The sequence below is a fragment of the Phaenicophaeus curvirostris genome, chromosome 7 (genome assembly GCF_032191515.1).
Source record: "Phaenicophaeus curvirostris isolate KB17595 chromosome 7, BPBGC_Pcur_1.0, whole genome shotgun sequence".
In the NCBI taxonomy this organism is placed as follows: domain Eukaryota; kingdom Metazoa; phylum Chordata; class Aves; order Cuculiformes; family Cuculidae; genus Phaenicophaeus; species Phaenicophaeus curvirostris.
This window is the reverse complement of record NC_091398.1, coordinates 26,194,053-26,214,360: the sequence shown is the minus strand read 5'-3', so window position 1 is coordinate 26,214,360 and position 20,308 is coordinate 26,194,053.

Below are 20,308 nucleotides of genomic sequence, written 5' to 3'. Positions count from 1 at the left end.
ATTGTGAGGCGCTACTACTAAGCCTCTGCTGTTAAGGCTTTCAAATTTCACATGGTATAAAAAATTTACTGGACACTTGGCCCTCTTTAAGTTTGCAAAACAACCTTTTGGGTCCCAATGTTATAAAGTAGCAGTGAAAGTGAAATAAGGAACCTCAGATTTTACTGTAATGCGTGTTACTAGGAGTTGTGCTATAACACTTCAATACTTGGCCTAAAGATAAAGAAGCAGTAGCTTTTACAGCCTTTATTTCCAGCTGAGAGAGAGGCTGGCAAGGTACAGTACTAAGTAATCCAAAGAATGCCACCCCAAAATGCACCGCATCCCAAGGAGAATTCAAGGCAAATTTCTTATAAATCTCCTGTCAAATTTTTCCCCAATATGCAGATCAGGAAATGTGATGGAAAGATCTTTCCAATCTAGTCCTGACGATCCCATTTTGAGGCAGTTTAACAATATCAGAAGGGGTAGCATTTTCCTTTACTGTTCTAAAAGTGTGGAGCAGGCAGTACAAATCGCATTTCCATACAGCAGAATTCATCTCGGGTATCTGATGGCAATAGGGAGAACAGCTGCATGACCAGGTGGACTACCTGCTCAGACCTGGTAGCAGAGCTACAAGAGGAAGCAGAAAGATTAGGGAACATCAGGGAATCTGAGAAAGAGATAGACTGGTGGAGCCATGCTCTGCCCTCCCAGAAACAGGAACAACCATCAGAAAAAAACCAATATCAAACAGATCCTGTATCCTTCCCCTTCCAGGCTGGAGGCAGTAGATTAAAGGAAAGGAGTGAATAGAGGCAAGTCTACGGTCAGGGTGGCAAGTGAATCCTCTCCTTGCCCATGTCACCTTCCCAGGTGCTTCTAAACAGAAGTATGAGGCTCTGGATATGGAAGGGCAGTCAATGGATGATGAGGATAAAGGTCCACCTGCACCAGAGGTGTTGCCAAGGTCAGAAAGTCCTCCCCCTCCCATATAATGACAACCCGCATGAGGAAGGAAGAACAGGTTATAGTTATAGGCAACTCTCTTCTGAGAGGAACAGAAGGTGCAATATGCTAGACAGACCCTTCTTTTAGGGAAGTCTGCTGTCTCCCTGGGGCCTGCGTTAAGGACATCACTAAAACTTCCTAGCTTGGTGCAGACCTTAGACTATTACCCATTACTGCTCTTCCGTGTGGGTGGTGATGAAGTTGCACTGTGTAGTCCAAGGGCAATCAAAAGATGCTTCAGGACCTTGGGATGGTTGGTGAGGTAATATGGAGCATGGGTTATTTTTCTCTCTCTCTTTCCATTTGCAGGAAGCGATATTGGAAGGCAGAGATGCACCCAGTCTATTAATTCGTGGCTCCATGGCTGGTGTCACTGCCACAATTGTGGGGACCACTCTGCAGTGCTAATGCTGTACACCTGAGCAGGTGGGAGACAAGTTGTGTTGCAAATCATGGTGTACATGCCACTAGCTGTCAAAGCTTGTGGCATAAGACCAGTAGGGCAATATGGTACTACGAAGGTGCTATTCATGAGCTTGAGGAACATGGTGACATGAGTCAACAATGTGTCTGAGTGAACACACAAGTCATTCATATCCTGTCCAGTACTTACCTAAGGACACTGTGATTTTCTAGTGCCCTCATATCCAGTGTTCAGACATGCTTAATTAATTATGTTGCTGATTTTTATTAGTATTTGTTAGGCATTGCAATATGATAAAAAACTCACAATGCTTAAGGCAGTCCCTGACCTCAGTTTCCAGTTAAAGAATTGGACAGCAAATGACAAGGAGTTCAGAGAAGTTCAGAAGAAGTTAAGCCTGTTTAAGAGTGGAAGGATTTATGTTGTAGTCTGGTATTTCATTGTCTTTGTTGAGCTGGGATGGGAGTTTGACACTGGTTTGTGCTGCTGCTGCTAGGAGATTTGTGCCAATGCCACAAAGCTTGTGTTGGTGCCAGTAAGCTTTTGATAGGGAAATGTGTGGAAACTTGCCACTCTGGGACAAGGAGGTTGGTCCTTGACTGTAGAGCAGGAAAGAAGCAAGGAATTGGAGACGAAAAGGAAAGTAGCAAGTGGGAAAACTTTGCTTAGAGTTGCAGTGATCCTCAAACATGGAACATAAAAGGGTAGCTTTTCCCTAATTTCCCCTGGCAGAGGCTCTGAAGGATTTTGCCTTTTTGGCATGAGATGTAGGTCTTAAGCAGAGGTACTATATCATAGCCTGCTCCCAGCTCTTAAAGGAGTTAGTCAGGAGGACTCCCTGGAAAACAGTCGTCGGGGACGAGGGAGCAGAACAGAGCTGGCAAATATTTAAGGATGCTTTCCATAAAGCACAAGAGTGCTCAGTCCTAGATATAGGAAATCTGGCAGGGAAGGGAAGAGACCAGAGTGGCTGAGTTGAGACCTGCTGGTCATGATAAAGAGCAAGAGGGAACTGCACAGGCAGTGCAAGCAGGGTAAGGTAACTTGGGAAATGTATAGGGATGCTGCCTGGTTATGTAGGGATAGGGTCAGGCAGGCCAAAGTGCAGCTGGACTTGAACTTGGCAAGGTATGCAAAGAATAGCAAGAAGGGCTTCTACAGATACCCCAACCAGAAGAGGAAGGTTAAAGAAAGCGTATTCCCCTGGTAAATGAAAATGTTGACCTTGTATCAATACACAAAAAGAAGGCTGAGGTACTCAACAGCCTTTTGTCTCAGTCTTCACTGTCAACCTCTTTCCTCATCCCCCCTGGGTCAATGGACAACAAGATGGGGACTAGAGGGGTAAAGTCCCTTCTACTGTATAGGAAGATCAGGTCCACCTGCGGAAACTGAACATATGTCTGTGAGACCTGATGAGATGCATGCCAGGGACTTGAGGGAATTGGTTGATATGGTCGCCAAGCCACTCTCCATGATATTTGAAAAATCATGGCAGTCAGGGGTAGACTCTGGCAACTGGAAGAACGGCAACATTGTTCCCACTTTTAAAAAGAGTAGAAAGGATGACCCTGGGAACTACCAACCTGGGAGCCTCACATCTGTGCCTGGGAGGATCATGGAACAAATTCTCCTAGAAGCTGTGCTAAAACACATGGAGGACACGGAGGTGATTAGAGGCAGCCAGCATGGCTTCACCAAGGCCAAGTCCAGTCCTGTATGACCACCCTAGTGTCTTTCTATGATGGACGGATCACATCAGTGGACATGAGAAAATCAATGGATGTGACCTATCTGGACTTCTGTAAAGCTTTTGACATGCCCCACCCCCAACACCCTTCTCTCTAAGTTGGAGACATATGGATTTGATGGGTGGACAGTTCAGCGGAATTGGTTGGATGGTCACATCCAGAGAGTAGTAGTTGATGTCCAGGTGGAGATCCATGACAAGTGGTGTCCCTTAGGGGACCATACCGCAACCAGTGCTGTTAAAATTTTCATCAATGATATTGACAGTGAGATCGAGTGCACCCTCAGCAGATTTGCAGGTGACATCTTGCTGAGTGGTGCAGTTGTCATGCCAGAAGGATGGGATGTCACCTAAAGGATCTGGACAAACTGGAGAAGTGGGCCTGTGTCACCTTCATGAGGTTCAAAAAGGCCAAATGCAAGGTCCTACACCTGGCTTGGGGCAATCCATGGTTTCAATTAGGATGAGGTATGATGTGACTGAGAGCAGCCCTGTGGAAAAGGACTTGGGGTGTTTGTCGATGAGAACCTTAACATGAGCCAGCAATGTGGACTAACAGCCCAGAATTCCAATTGTATCCTTGGCTGCATCAAAAGTAGAGTCACCAGCAGGTCAAGGGAGGTGAGTCTCCTGTCTTGTGCAGCCTCACCTGGAATACTATGTCCAGTTTTACAATCTTCAACTTAAGAAGGATGTGAAACTGTTGCAACGAGTCCAGAGGAGGGTCACAAAGATGATCCAAAAGCTGGAGAACCTTCCCTATGAGGACAGGCTGAGAGTGTTGGGGTTGTTCAGCCTGGAGAAGAGAAGGCTTCGAGGAGATGTTACAGCGACCTTCCAGTACCCGAAGGGGCCTACAAGGGAGCTGAGGAGGGACTTTTTACAAGAGGATGTAGTGATAGGATAAGGGGGAGGGGCTTTAAGCTGGAAGGGGGAAGATTTAGACTAGACACGAGGAAGAAATTCTTCATGATGAGGATGGTGAGACACTGGCACAGGCTGCCCAGGGAAGCTGTGGATGCCCCTTTGCTGGAGGTGTTCAAGGCCAGGTTAGATGGGACCTTGGGCAGCCTGATCTAGTGGGAGGTGTCCCTGCCCATGGCAGGGGGGACAGAACTAGATGATCTTTAAGGTCCCTTCCAACCCAAATCATTCTATGATTCTAAGACTCTACATTGTTTACTCACTGCTATCACAGAGCTCCAGACTGTGGACAAACTTTTGGGTTGTGTTTTCTTCCTAGCACCCAGTATTTTTAAGATCTGGAACAGCTGGCCTAACCAAAATATTTGGACTGTATTTAAGAAATTCTTGTGAGATGTTCTGGCTGGTGATATAAAGGAGACAGGCTTTTCATGATCTGTCAGGGCTAAATCAATGTGCCAATTGGTATTGTCACATATCACAGGTGGAGGGACAAGATAGAGTAAGATTTCAAAGACTGAATGTCAGACATAAAGTGAAAATCTGTACCTGAAAATCTCTACTCCCAACCCTGCTTTTAAAGCACAAAACTGACCTTCAGAAAAAGTTCCTAAGATAGAAGATGTAATTATCCTGTTGAAGTACCTGCACATTAACACCCTCTCTTTGTGCTTCAGATATGATGAATACCTCAATGCTCTGTCACAGTCTGAGCCCTATGTGCTATCATCCACGCCCTACAGGATGCCATGGCCCACACTCACACATTTTATGTAATTTTCTTTGTAATAAAAAAACATACAAAAGCACTCTGAAGAAATGCATTAAAAATCAAAGTGGTGGTTCAATGGGGTAATTCAGGAACAGCACAGAGAGAAGACAGTCTCAGGTGATGTCCTTGAAGCATGGATTACCAAACTTGGGAGCACAGTCTTGCTTGGGACTGAACCCTAAAATATCCAGAATGGGTGGTCACACCATAGTGGCAGCTTTTCTGCTGCAAGGTGTGAGAACCTTTCCCTGAGGAATCCTTATCCCAGATCCACATGAAGACAAAGGAGAAAAGTCACATCTGGAGGTGTCGCCAGAAGGGTAACATATCTTATGTAAAGCACATAACAGTAGTTAATGCTGAGCTAGCAACAACCTCTCTCTAGTAGCTGTGGGAATCCCCTCCTGCATTATTTTCAAAAGTATCTTTCATATCTTCTGCCGAAGACTTTAAGCGATGGCAAGTTTTGCAGAGAGGCGAGTAATAATAGAGCCAAAGCCTGGATCAGAGACTGATAATAAAGAGTCACTGTAGCCTGTAACAGTGAAAAGTCACACACAAAGACATTATGAACACTCATTTCTTGCCCCAAATTCTGGACCAAATGTTCTGAGAAAGAAGCAGACTGTTGGGCTGGATCCAAAGCATGGAGAGAACTTGTAATTAATCTTTTTGTAATTCTTTTCCCACCCTGAATTTCCTACATTTCCTGCTTCATATAACTCTTTCCAAAGTATCCTACTGCAATGGTACAGTTGCTGAGGCTTGATACTGACCACAGTCTACTGACAGAAGTTCTCTGTGCAAACCAGATTGCCTTCTGAATGCACCCTTTGCGCGTGATTTGTTTTAGTGTCACAACTGCCACTTTCCAGCAGTGCTCTAGAGACTTCATCTGGAACATTCATCTTGCCCTTGAGTTTCAATAATTGCTTAATATTCACTTTATTCACCTATATGTTTACCTGAATCTATCCAGCTATGAAATATCCTCAACCCCCTGCAACATGACACTAAGGTGACATCCTCCAGTCCTGTCATACTCTCCCCAAATCCAGCCCTGAATTATAACATCGCCCCCTTCTTTTCTAAAACAAACAAGGTGCTGTCAAGGGAAGGGAAGAACTTCACCTTGTATTTTAAGGTTAGTGACTAAAGCATATTTTCAGGAAAGAAGTGCTGTGCAAAGAGGTGGATACAGGCTGGGGATCCAGTGCAATTTACAGATACCAAGAATAATGAGTGAAATGTCTACTCTTCTCTAGCCATTACTGCTCATCTCTGGTTTTGCTTATTTTTCGTAGAACAGAATGAATGCTCTTTCAAGATGAAGGCTCTTAGGCAACTCTATACTTTGGGGTATTCCGTGCATTTGAGGAAGCTGGAGTTTTCCTTTTGGTCCAAAGCCATACATAGCTGTTTATTTGCAGATAAATACCAAATGAGGTTCAAATCCAGCTAAACTATTCCTGATAATGGTAATTTCTCTTCCATCATCATCACTTCTCTGATTGTCTGCTCTGTATTTTTGCTACTCTGGACTGGAATGCTTGAATGTTTGGCACTTTGTCCTCTGTATGATCCAGCACACAGGCAGTCAAGCTTCTCATTCTCTGAGTAGCTTCACCACATGTCTCTGCAATAAGGTTGTGTACGGCTAAGATCCAAACAAGAGCCTGAGCTCTTGTCCAGTTTAGACATGTTAGGACTAGATTGTCATATGTTTGGCCTTTCTTCACAACAAAACCGAACAAATCCAAAGCCTGCTGATCTTTGGAGAAGTTCAGGTTCAAGTCGAAGACTGCTCTAAATTCTGCAAAGATGACCTACCATTGCTATGTGGGACAAATCCAGGTAGTTCAGAGATGCACATGGAAAGAGCTAACTGATGCTTTGGAAACTAGAGAAAGATATGATCTATCAATAGAGTTAAGAGGTGTGAGCTATGTAGGTTATTTGGCCTCTGCACAGCGTTACCTATAATAGCACCTAAAGATTTCTTTATTATAATTTTCTATTTTAACCTTAAGCTCTATTCTTGTCCATCCCAAGTTGTTGCCCCAAACTGCTGAAAACCTTGCTGCAGATCTGACTTCCTCATAATTTGGCAATTAGGTTTTGTACAGGATGGGACAGTTAGATTAGCCTGTTGCCAAGCCCAGCAAATTCCTTTCTTCTAAGGATGGCACATTCCATAATGAATAGCTAAGATGATCCATTCAATGAGCCATTTGCAAAGTGCAGGCTCCCTCTAAAGCAAAAGCTGCCGCTGGAGTTGTTTCTATTACAACTGTTCTCAGTTTTACATACAAAGTAAATTGTTAGTCATGTATTTTCTGTATAACTGCACTGTATTCCTAACTTTGCATTTAAGAGTATTATTTAACCCTTTCTTTTCTGCTCTCTGGCAGTTCTTCCAAAGACAGAGGAGAGAACCTACCACACTAGTCAAACTCTTCAGGTGAAGCTCACAGTGCTGGAAGACTGTGGAGTGGCTGAAAATGCAATTTAGAAGAAGTGACACTAGAAGAACCTTCCTCTTTCTGCTGGTAGGCATCAGGATCTATGCATGATACATATAACTATGATATAGAAACTTATGATAGTAAGTTTTGGTGACCTCTCTTAGCCCTTTTGACAGCTCCATGAGTAACAGCAGATCTGAATGCAGTATTTGATCTGACTCTGCTCTGTCTCTATGAGAAATCATGGATCAGAGCTCTGTACACTGAGCTTGTCTCCTTGATGGGACTGAACAAATGGTACAAGTTTTGGCAGAAAAGGCAGTCATCACCTTTGGATCCTAGAACTCAGAGCTCAAGATTCTGCCTCCACCTCTGGACTGCTCTTCACTGGCTGCTGTTTGCTAGTGCAGTGGCTGCTGCTCACAGGTGGGTGCATAAGGACCTGGATCGCCTTTTCACACTTTCATAGGTGATTGTCACTGCTGATGACCAGAAAGTATCTTTCTGGAAGGTGTTGCATTGGCTTTTCACCTTAAAAAAAAATCCTTCTGCACAGAAAAACTCTTTCATTCATTTGTTAAGGTTGCTCTGGAGTGTTAAAAAGAAGCGTTCGAAGGGTTATGAATTTCATTCAAAGAGCCTACATTGTAGCACAGGCCTGAAGAAAAGCTGCCAGAATACATAGATATATATGAATGCTTGCAAGTATGAACTACAAAACCCCCAACATCTATAAGCACCCCAAATAACTTTTTCAGTTGCAGGACTCCATATGCCCCTTGAAGCATGGCACCTAAATATCAGTTTAAATATCAAATTCAACTGGTTGTTGTCCAGAGTCAGAAATTCAAAGCCCCAGGATGTGTATATGTGGCAAAAGACTTTCTGCCAATAAGTCTGGAAATCTGAAATTATTTATTTTGAACTATAAGTAGCCTGAGAGTTGAGAGTCTGTGCATTTCTGGTTTGGAAAAGAACAAGAATAACTTCTCAAAACCATATTCAGGAGTTAAATTAACTACAGAGAGTGGTTGCCTCAGGTTGAGGTTCCAAGTTTAAAGACAAATAATAGCCATTTTACTGTCAGAATTGTTTAGGGCAAGAAGAATACAGCAACTAGTTCCAGAGGATTTAATTTCTCAGTTTCAGATTAAATTAGAGCTGCTCCAAAACCACATTACTTTAGAAGCGACAGATACGTTTGCTTCTATGCAAAGCCCAGTGTGAGTCTTGGCAGAGACTGAGGGCTTTTGCTATGTCTATGAAAACATCTGCATGGGTTTCCTGGACCCTGAATGTACGAGCTATGGGGACCCAGCTGGTATTGAGGGGAAGGAGTGGAAATTAACATCCCTCTGGGATGGAAGGCAAATCAGGTTGCGTGGCTCACACCAGATTTGCATTGACAAACAGCACTAGCTGGAGTCCCAGAGTCACTACAGAGTTTGTTTTCTCAAGGTCGAGCAAGGTTCACTCACATCCTCCTTGCCTGCTGGGCTTGAAACTGCATGTTAACTCTGTGCTTCTGTCACTGTGTCTGTGCATAGTTTCAATTGTTTAATAAGCAACTGTAAATACTCAACTGGAATTACTTTTACAACTACAGATGTGTTTTCTGCTTGGCTTGTATTTCTTTAAAACCTGTGTATGTCTACTTCTGCTTATGTGATTTTTCTAGATAAAAGTTATCTACAATAGCTTCTTCAGGCTCCACCACAAATTTTGTCTCAGACAGCTACTTCGCTTCTGAAGTAAAATTCACACTTTGCAAATTGCAGAATGCTTTTCCAGTATATACTTGTGACAGTGTCCTCTGGACCATAAAGGCTTCTTTTTATGTTAAGAAAGGAGATCTGTTTCCTGTCCGGAGTCATGGACTCTAACAATTTGCATTGTTTTGATTGATGGACTATTGGGAGAACTTGCCAAGTCTTTATGGGGAACAGAATGCTTACAGCACGATGGAATGGTGCTAGAGCCAGTATATCAAATTACTGTGATCTCAAGGCGCTGATGACCATTTTCACTGCTGTTTTTGCTTCATAGCTGTGTGGTAAGGAAGATCAGCATAATACATTGGGAAGCCAGAGAAAGGAGAAGATTTACCTTGTGGACCAGAACTAGACAGATTCTGGATGAAGTGCTGTTAGACATTGCTTTGGAGCCAAGAAATCATGACTTGGACAATCCAGTTGGGACATGGTGAGACTCTATAAAACCTCTCACTCGCTGAATCCCAACTAACCACAGCACAGCTTTATCTTCAGTGTTACTTGGAATTGTGTCAAGGAGACTTTTTTTGCCCCCCCCCCCACTTCTTTCCCTTTCTTTCTTCCTTTCTTTCATTCCTTTTTGTTAAAAATCCACCCTCAAGGTCAAATAAAACATAAGCTTAAAAATAAAGCTTTACCAAGAGAGATGGGAGACTAAAGGACTTGCTATTTTTAGTAAGGACAATCTAATCTAAGCAGAAGTTGTTCTGGGCCCCTCTCAGTTTTCCATGAAAGGTAGGTGCTCCTGGGATGATTCCCAGATCTTTCTGTGGCTTCTGTTTCAGATGCAAACCAAGCCACTGAGTTTTATTGAGAAAGTATCCTGGAAAGTCCTTAGAAAAAAAGAGATACAGCTGATAGTCCTAGAATACCAGTACGTTTATTAGGGTCCTGCAGCTGTATATCTGGGTTGTGAATTCTCATAGGCTTTAAGCCAAGCTCTTTCCCCCAGTCCTCCTCCAGCTACTGATATGTTCCTTGACAGGGGAAAACATCTGTCCAACTCAAAGCACAGAAAGTGATTAAGTGCTTTCTTAATCAGGGCCTTGTAGCTCTTATATTTGGCTCTTGGCTTAGTCAAAGGCAGATTTTTAAGTAAATTTCATGTGGGATTGGATGGAAATGGTAATGAGACAGGGAACTTTCCACTTCTAGGTCATCACTGAGCATTTTTTCAGTAAGAAAAACCCTATAAAATTATTGTTTCTTGAAGGCAGTCAACAGTGTATTTGGAATGTCGAAGCACAAATATCTTGGCTGGCCTGACTGCTTTGTATCAGCAGCATTATGGGAATTAGATTGTGAGCTTACTGTGCTGAGACAAGACAATTACTTTTGAAACACCCAACAGGCAGTTGATGTGAAGCCCAAAACTAAAACATTTTCCAAACCAGGAGAAAACCATATTTCTTCCCCATTAGCCTGAGACTTTAACTTGTTACCTATATATAATGAAAAATAGGAGAATATGTCACTAAGAAATCTAGCTGGTTGGGTTTGACCTGCTGTGTCTGAGTCTGTGGGATCTGTGCACTACTTCATATAGGAGGCTATTGAACAAAAAGAATACAAATCATCTGACTGTCAGGAGGACTTAAAGTACTGTACAGGAAAAAGTATAGCACTCTGAAAAAGTTGAAACCCTCTGCTTTAATGAGTAGCAAAATTATCACCAGAATATTAAAATTTATAAAGAAAAGAAGTAAAATCAGATTTCTAAGTAACCCTATGGCTTTATGCTGTGGGAAAGGGTTGATCATTGAGCAGAATGAGATATATCAGAGCGAGGAGGTAGCACAGAGCCAGGGCTGCAAACTGTATTTTTTTACATGCTTATACATCTCAGTTTGCAGGAAACTTTGCCATGTCTGGGTCATGTGGAAATCTGAATCAGGCTGCCCTCCTTCCCACCCCTTCAGTTCTAAGCCATCATCTGCATCCCTTGAAGTCTGGAGTGGAAATATATAGAAAGTCTGTAAGTATTTACAAGAGCTATTAAAAAAAAGAGCTTTGCGGTAGTTGACATGGGAAGTGATTAAGGTACCTTATAAGCAAAGGCTGAAGAAAAGAGAGAGAAATGGTGCCAGAAGGGAATCTGGCAGCAATCCTGAGGTAACAATAAGTGACTTCCAGAAGGAGGAGTTGTGGGAAGAAAAGTAAGAAATTTAAATAGAGGTAAACTGCAAGGCTTTCGGCCTTGAGGACTGAGCCACAGAGACTGTCATCTCTAGTCGCGCAGATACAAGAGGAAGGTGATGTCTCACCCTGCTCCTGATTCAGTTTGCTTATCAGATCCCACAAAACAGGAGTTCATCAAGATTTGCTTGAAATTGAAAGGGCTCCATTTCCCAGGCATCTCAGCTTTCTCTGTCTGTGTTTACACAATTGGGTCTTGGGGCTCTCTAGGGCTTAGGAAAAAAAGCTACTCTGAATAAAAACACACATATGGGCCATGTTGCCAGTGAGGATCTCTCTGAATGACTATTTATTGTTTTCCTGTTTAACAGGTGGAGCATGTGTCCAGACCTGTCCCTAGGCAGCAGCTTGTGACATGAACATTCACAGATGAAATGACAGCTGAGGAGCACTCAGTTATTATGGTCAAATATGAGTATAAAACTCTCCCTTGTGAAGTCTCAGTTGGAGAGACTTGAAAAAATGTTACGGGGAACCACTCTTCCTGCCCTAAATGGGACAGAAAAGGTTTCTGACAAGATGCCTTGCAAATGGGGAGGAGGAAACTTTCTCATCTACAGGAAAATACAATAGTGTACAGAAAGGAAGTGCAATAAAAAGAGATAAATTTCAAAACTATTTAGGAAAAAGACGTGATACTGCACCAACTAGAGGAGGAGAAAGCAAGGGCTGAATTCATCTGGACATAACAAAAAAGTGCTTTAGACACTAGAAGTTGGTTTATGTCCTTTACAGAGGTTAATGGTTTGCTAACTTGCTTTCATCAGGGCTTACTTATGGCATTAGTTTACACATAGCAGCTGCACCAGTGTGCAGTCTGTCTTCTATTGTATTACTGTGTTACAAAGATGAAATATAGTGACACAGAATGAACTCATTGGTCTACGAATATAGAGCATATATGTCTTGACAGGCAATAATGTTGATGGCTTGATCTTTGGAACTTTGGAGCTTCCTTCTCTTCATACCAATGTCAGGAAGAACTTCAGGTGCTGCAGCACGCTGAGAATCAGTGTGTAGCTGTAGGTTCATGTCCAAATTCAGATATCAACAAGATGAGTTCAGATCACCATCATATTGCAGGAACACATCTGGCAAGATCTTGCAGTAATATTCTCTGAACTTGTTACTATTCAAGATTTTTTAAATCACCTCGATGGAATGAAAGGAGAAAATGCTAATTAAATATGAAAAGAGCTGCAAGCACAAAAGAAGACAGTCTTGAACGTCAGAATTATCAAATATAAGTTTAAGAATAATCTGGGGATTTGGGAAAAGAAGAAATTCATTAAAGACAAATGCAAGATAGATGGTTCTGTACTTAGGCAAGAACAACCAGATGTACAAATATGGGATGTGAAATAACTAGCAGAGAAGAATCTGGGGTAATTGTGAATTGCAAGCTGAAGAGAAGTCAGAAGAGTTAAGATTGCCATGAGAAAAGCGAACACCATACTCGGATATATAAACTGAGGTACCATCTGCATGACACAGGATATGATTTTTCTGTTGTACTCCCTTCTCTCCAATTTTGGGCACCATGTTTCAAGAAAGATGTGACTGGTTGGACAATGTCCAGGAGAGACCAACAAGGATGATCAGAAGTCCAGACAACACGACTAATGAGGAGTGATTGAAATGGGGGTGTTGTTTAGTCTGGAGAAGATCAGACTGAGAAGGGATATGATAACAGTTTCTAAATACGTAAAAGACAGTTGAAAAGGAAGAGAACAATTTGTTCTTTATGTCCATGGTGCAGAGGACAAGCCTTAAAGTATAGAAAGGGACATGTAAGCTAGATATGAAAAAAACCCTTCCTAATAAGAAAGATAATGATGCCCTCAAATAGCCTGAGATTTGGACTTCATTGGAGATTTTTAAGAAGTTGGACACGGCATGGCAGGGGGAGGACAGGTTTTGTCTGTGGGCTGGCAGACAGAGTCGATGGCACTGAAGAAAAGCACTCTAGCTTTATTTTCTGTAATGTCTACAATCAACCATAACAAGTTCTTGCTAAGGTATGACAACCACTACAATACGTAAGTTCAGAGGAGCAATGGCTAATTCAGGCTGCTGGGCAAAAAATTTTGCCCTCCTGTACAACCAATCAAATGTCGTAGTTCACAATACCAAACTCAGACACATCCTTGGGTCTCCAAACTTAGTTCACAAATAAGTAAAGTCACATACAACTGGCCAAAGAGCTTCCTTCTATGCTAGGATACATGAGACATTCAGCAAGGCAATAACTTCACCTGGACCTTAATAGAATCATAGAATCATTGAATGGTTTGGATTGGAAGGGATCATGAAGGCTATTAGTCCAACCCCCCTGCAGTGAGACATCTTCAACTAGATCAGGTTGCTCAGAGCCCCATCCAACCTGACCTTGAATGTTTCCAAGGATGGGGCATGCATCACCTCCCTGGGCAACCTGTTCAGTGTTTCACCACCCTCAGCAAAAATAATTCTTTTTAATATCTGGTCTAAACTTCTCCTCTTTTAGTTTAAACCCCCTTATCCTCTTGCAAAAAAAAACCTGCTAAAAAGTTTTCTGCCATCTTTCTTACAGGCCCCCTTTAAGTATTGAGAGGCCGCAATAAGGTCTCCCTGGAGTTCAGTATTCTCCAAGCTGAACAATCCCAGCTCTCACAGCCTCTTTTTATAGGGAGGGTGTTCCAAGTGTTCGATCATTTTTGTGGCCCTTCTCTGGACCTGCTCCAACAGGTCCATGTCTTTCCTGTGCTGAGGGCTCCTGAGCTGGACACAGTATTCCAGGTGTGGTCTCACCAGAGCAGAGTAGAGGGGAAGAATCACCTGTCTCGATTGCTGGCAACACTTCTTTTTATGCAGCCCAAGATACAGCTGGCCTGGGCTGCAAGCACACATTGCCAGCTCATGTTCAGCTTCTCATCCACCAGGACACCCAGGTCCTTTTCTGAAGGGCTGCTCTCAATCACTTAATTCCTCAGCCAGTATCGATACTGAAGTTTGATCTGATCCAGGTGTAGCACCTAGCCCTTCGCATTGTAGTACCTCATGCAGGTTTCACAAGCCCACTTCTCCAGCCTGTCAAGTACCCTTCTGATTGGCATCCCCTCAGGGATGTCAGCCTCACCACTCAGCTTGGTGTCATCCACAAACTTGCCGAGGGTGCACTCAATCCCGTTGTCTATGTCATTGCTGAAGATATTAAACAACACCATTCCTAGAACAGACCCCTGAGGGACACTGCTTGTCACTGATCTCCATCTGGACATTGTGTGGTTAACCACTACCCTCTGGGTGTGACCATCCAACCAATTTCTTATCCACTGTATAGTCCATCTGTCAAATCCATATTGCTCCAATTTAGAGAGAAGGATGTTGTGGGGTACCATGTCAAAGGCCTTATAGAAGTCCAGATGGATGACATCTGTGGGTCTTCCCTTGTCCACTGTTGTAGTCACTCCCTCATAGAAGGCCACTAGGTTGGTGAGGCAGGAGTACTGGCTGTCTCAAATGAAGTCCCTGTCCGCCACCTAAGATCTCCATCTAAAACCTCCATCCTCTAATCTAAAACTTTGCCTCAACACAGCCTGAATTAATTTTGATATAAAATTTACTGCATTTTCATGATGCTAAGTTCTAGAAGCAATAAGTCAGAGTGAAACAGTGCAAAAAAAAAAAAAACTGTTTGTCAATAGGAAACGTATTTCCCAAAAATTGAGATAGACTCTTTTTATAGGCTTCTACCTTATGTTTTTAGCTTTAAACCTCACGCCATTGGTCTCAGCCCAGCAGTCCAGCCTTTTCAGATCCCTTTGAAGAGCCTTCCTACTGTCCAGCAGATCCACACTTCCACCCAGCTTAGTGTCATCCACAGACTTGCTAAGATTGCACTCAATGCCTTCATCCAGGTCATTGATAAAGACATTGAATAGGGCTGGACCCAGCACTGAGCCCTGGGGAACCCCACTTGTAACAGGCTTCCAGCTGGATTTAACTCCATTTCCCACCACTCTCTGGGCCCGGCCATCCAACCAGTTTTCCACCCAGGAGAGTGTGCGCCTGTCCAGGCCAGAGGCTGACAGTTTCCAAAGCAGAATGCCGTGAGAAATTGTGTCAAAAGCTTTGCTGAAGTCCAAGAAGACCACATCCACAGCTTTCCCCTTGTCCAGTAGGTAGGTCACTTTGTCATAGAAGGTGATCAGGTTAGTTTGGCAAGACCTGCCTTTCATGAACCCGTGTTGACTGGGCCTGATCACCCGGTTCTCTTGCATGTGCTTCATGATAGCACTCAAGATCACCTGCTCCATGAGTTTCCCTGGCACTGAGGTCAGACTGACAGGCCTGTAGTTTCCTGGATCCTCCCTCCAACCCTTCTTGTAGATGGGCACAACATCAGCCAGCCTCCAGTCCAGTGGAACTTCCCCAGTCTTCCAGGACTGTTGGAAGATGATGGAAAGGGGCCCACTCACCAGTCGTGTGAGGAGGTTGTCTTCCACGCACTCCAGGAACCTCCTAGACTGCTTCCTTTCTGCTGTATTGTACTTCCAGCAGACACCTGGTTGAATTCTCCAACAAGGACAAGAGCTAGTGATCTTGAGAGTTCTCCCAGTTATTTATAGAATAACTCATCAGCTTCTTCTTCTTGTTTGGGTGGTCTATAACAGACGACTGGGTGGTCTATAACAGACTCGATATGGGGAAATCTCTCCCTGCCACCACAAATAGAAATAAGCTAAATTGCACTTCAGGTGAAGAGAGTAGGGAGGATGGTTACATGCCTCTGCAGTCAAGAAGATGTGAACTAGCACATGCGATAAGTTAGATTTGAATTTACCTCTGTCTGTGGATATGGGGTGTCTATGACACACCATTTTGTCACATGAGCCCAGGAAATTGGTTTTGTTGATATCAGTGATGAATGTCAGCTCTGTTGTAACAGACCCAGAGAGAGATAAGGACAGACTTATTGTGCATAGAGGGCAAAAAAAATAATCTGTATTTTTAGCTTCCCCCCTCCTCTCTGCACCATCCTCCCCTCTGGCTGCCAAAGAAAAGAGCCCCTCAGAGGTTACCCTCTGCTTTCTTGAACTTGCATGACTTTGCGGCTTTGGATCCTTCACCCCCTGCGTTTAACTGAGGTTATGAAAACCAAGCTGCTTGCTCTCTGTTTATTTTCAGTGATCTTCTCTGTGTGCTGCCAGCTGCCAGAGCCATGGCCTTTCCCGATACAGGGCATCACAGTGGGCTCGAAGTGCACCCAGGGTTGATGAGAGAGGTGCACAAGTCAGCAGCCAAGCTGAGCTCATGTAAAAACTTATGGTCAAGGCCTCACCAAGATTTATGGTGCTTGTGTTCAAGGTACTGGTGATTGAGCTAAGGACATGTTTTTGTTGCTGCTTGGAGGTGGGGGCCAGCTGCAGGATAAAATGCTGTTTAGGACATAGGAGATTTCAAAGAACACAAAAAGTCTGAACCCTGTGCGCAAAGACCAGTAGCAGCTGGGCTTTGCACTGGAGCAATTCCCATAAACCTAGGTCATGCTTTGGGTATGGAATTGGTGGTTAAAGAATTCCAGTAAGCCAGATCTCAGAAACTGTATTAGGTAGCTGTACATAATGGTGGCAAATCCCCAGTGTGTTGGAAAGTAGCATTTTCAAAGTGTTCTTAGATGACTTGGAAATCTATGTCCCATTTTTGGGCATGATGGGCTCATATTCCGTGAAGCATTTCTGTTGGTCAACAGGATCCTAAAACTTTTGATGCTGAGCACTAAGTTAACTTAAATCCCACTGGTTTTAGCATTAATGAAACATGTTTTCTTCTACAGCAGTTTTAAATGGAGTCCTAGCAAGAAGGAACCCAGGTGAAAAGTTGGAACAAAAAGTAGGAAGGGAATAGTTTATAGATGCACTACTGGGTGAGATCAGAAGTGCAGCTGTTTAACCCTGCTGTTTCACTGTCTTCTCTTTTGGTTTTGCCTTTTGTGGAACATATTTAATCACTCTTGAATGTGAGAGCATGAATGTGGGTGATGCTGTCCAGAGGGCTAGTGCAGAGCATGAACTTCTCACACAAAGCAGGGGAATGTGTGTGAATGCCAGGAGGAGGTTACTTGAGTTTCAGAAGGGCTTTCTGGACTTATTCTATTTTGTGGCTTCTTTTGCAACCTCAAAGCTATGCAGAAGACTTCTTTATATTTTCACATTCAGCTGAGTCTTGAAAGCTAGCTTGCAATCTTCTTAGTGAAGATCTCCTAGGCTGTCTCTGTGCTGTAAGATACTTGTCTTCTGTGGCAAGCAGGACAATTCTGCTAGGGAATCTCAGGGGTTAGAGATGAACAAAGCCATGGGGAGGAATTCACATGAACTGATCCTGAACAGCAAATGTATCCTGACATGCACTTCAACAAGAGGAACCAAAGAAACTTGTTTTTCCAGTTAGCAGTGATTTCCAGGACTGAATATCAGTGATTTTGGGGAGGTCTGAAGCCCACAATGCATCTTTTCCTATAGTTTTGTAGCATCTCTATTCCTCACCAGGTCCACCAACTCTGTGGAAAGTGGAACTCTTTGGAGAAAGAAATTGAAAATGGCCAGTACAGGAAGACAAACAGACTGAATATATGCACAAACCAAGATGGCATGTTCATCCTTGTTCCTCCAGGAAAGGAGGCTAAAGCCAGACCTTAGGCTAAGTTTTGTGATGCAATATTTCATGCAAATGAGCCATCCTACAGTTCAAACACCGTTTTGTTTTCTTTCCCCAAGAGTTTTTTCTTGAAGTCATAATAATTGCCTTGGGCAACATAAATGAGAAGTTATCTGTGACTCATTCTGTGTCACTATAAGTGTCTTGCTCTTCTCCCTTGGGGGTAGTTGGTCACACCAAGCAGATCTCACTTGACTGAAAATAGCTATTAATTCCTTTTTTCCTCATTCTCCTTTTTTCCCCTTTTTTTTTCCTTCTGCTTTTTCCATTTTACCTGACTCAGAGAAGAACTTCAGAAAGATGAAGTACCTGTGGGTCATCCTTGACCTTTTTTCTCTCTTTTCCTTTTGATAGAATTTCCTGATACTGCTGTGCCAACTCCATAGCTTAGTATCACGGTGGCACAAAAACTCCAGAGTCAAATGATTGTCATGTGAACACATCTGTGAGTCAATGATCCACACCAGCTTTGCACCCTTATTCCTTTCTTGCTTCCTTCTAAACCACAGAATTATGTGGCTTCTGCTGAATAACAAACACAACATCGTCTAATAAGCTCCTTTGTTTATGTCAGGTTATCCACCTGCTTTGATTACTGCTATAACCCTTCAAGTTTTAAGAGGCTTTAGAAGAAATCATGGAATGTATTCATGATTTTTTTCCTTTTATTTGTTTGTTAGTGTGTTTTTTATGAGTCAAAGCTGAGATGCTTTGAGATCTCTTCCACATCCTCATTGTGAGCTTTGATAGGGCAATGTCATCAAAACTGACCCCAAATGCAAGCGATTTATAGGGAGATGTTTGCCTTTGCTGAAAAACATCACCAGTAATTTGGATCAGAATGTGGCAAAGCATTAATGAATCTCCTAGTGACACATGGACTAGATTCTCCTGCCATAGCCTTCACAAATAGTACCTGCTTTGTTGTGAAGATTGTGTTCTGATTTATGTTTGTATTTCATTAAGTGTGCTGATGCCAGTGTTAGTGTGAACTTGTAGGTATTACTGGAATGCAAACCTTAAGAAAAAGTAGTTTTGGCATTTGTTCTTAGGACCTTCATACTGAATTTTTATTTTCTGCTGTCAAGAATTATCCAGACAGACCTTCTTCATTTTCTGTACTGAAGAACTTTGCCTAGTGTAAATTATCTCTTCTTGAAAGACAGAGAGCTTGAAATGTTAAGAATTTATATGACAAATTTTCCACCTTTCATATCAACTGTTTTGTTCTACTATGGTTATTGTCAGGAAGAGCCATGAATTAGATGGGGATGGTCTTGGTATACCTGGAGATGTTGAAATATCTCTTGTGCCAATGCTTTCTACTGGAGAAGCACTCTTCAGCACTCACCATTCTGTCATCGTTATTGCCAGCTTATTATCATCTACAACTTCTCATATACCAGGAAACCCCTAAAACTTTGATTCTTGGAGATGTTCTTGTACTGCCATGATTTTCTGCTCAACTCCATTTTCTCCTCTTATAGCCAACCCTGAAGAAGAGAAAGGCCTTCATGCACAGCTAATATAGTTACTGTTTTAGTTCGTGCAACAAGGGCTTGTGTTTTTGTTGTCATGGCTGCCACATTTTGTTCCCATAGCACTGTCTCTGTGTGTGTGGATGTGATTCATTACTTACAGACAGTGGAGACCATACCCTGTGCTGCAGTTAGTAGTTTATCTGCTTCCCTGTAATAGAATGAGCAAATATCTCAGATCTGCCTCTTGGTGAGTTCAAGCTAGTGTCCAAACTGTTTGGCTTTGGTACATCTTCAAGGACCTGTCAATTAATTTACAAAAGCAGAGCTGGCAAAAACATGGGGGTTTCCATTGTGAGCAGCAGTTAATGCATGCTCTATATTTTAACAAACTGCTGTCTTGCATTTCCATGTTATACAAGGAAGCCGACACAAATGTAGGATCTTAGATATTGTTCATTGGAGGAGCAGTATAAGAATGGATCATTCCTGTCATGATAAAAGAGCAGAATTTAGCAAGCTTAAACGTGCCAGCTGTTGGTTGTATAGTGGGAAGATGGTTTGCCTGACATTTTCCTGCAATTCCTGAGTGACTAGAGTGCCTGTTGTAGTGCCTGGTGTACTGATTGGAGTGCCTAGAGTGCCACATACAAAATCAAATAGCAAAACACTTAGTAAGCTTATATATTCCCTACATTGTGTACGCAAACAAAGCCTGCATGCTTGGATTTTTTTGTACGTGCAAATCTTACAGCATAAAAAATCTAAAAGGAAATATTGCTGGCAGGTAGTTGTGGGTGTATTTTAAGCATCACCTGCAAACATGGCAATTAAT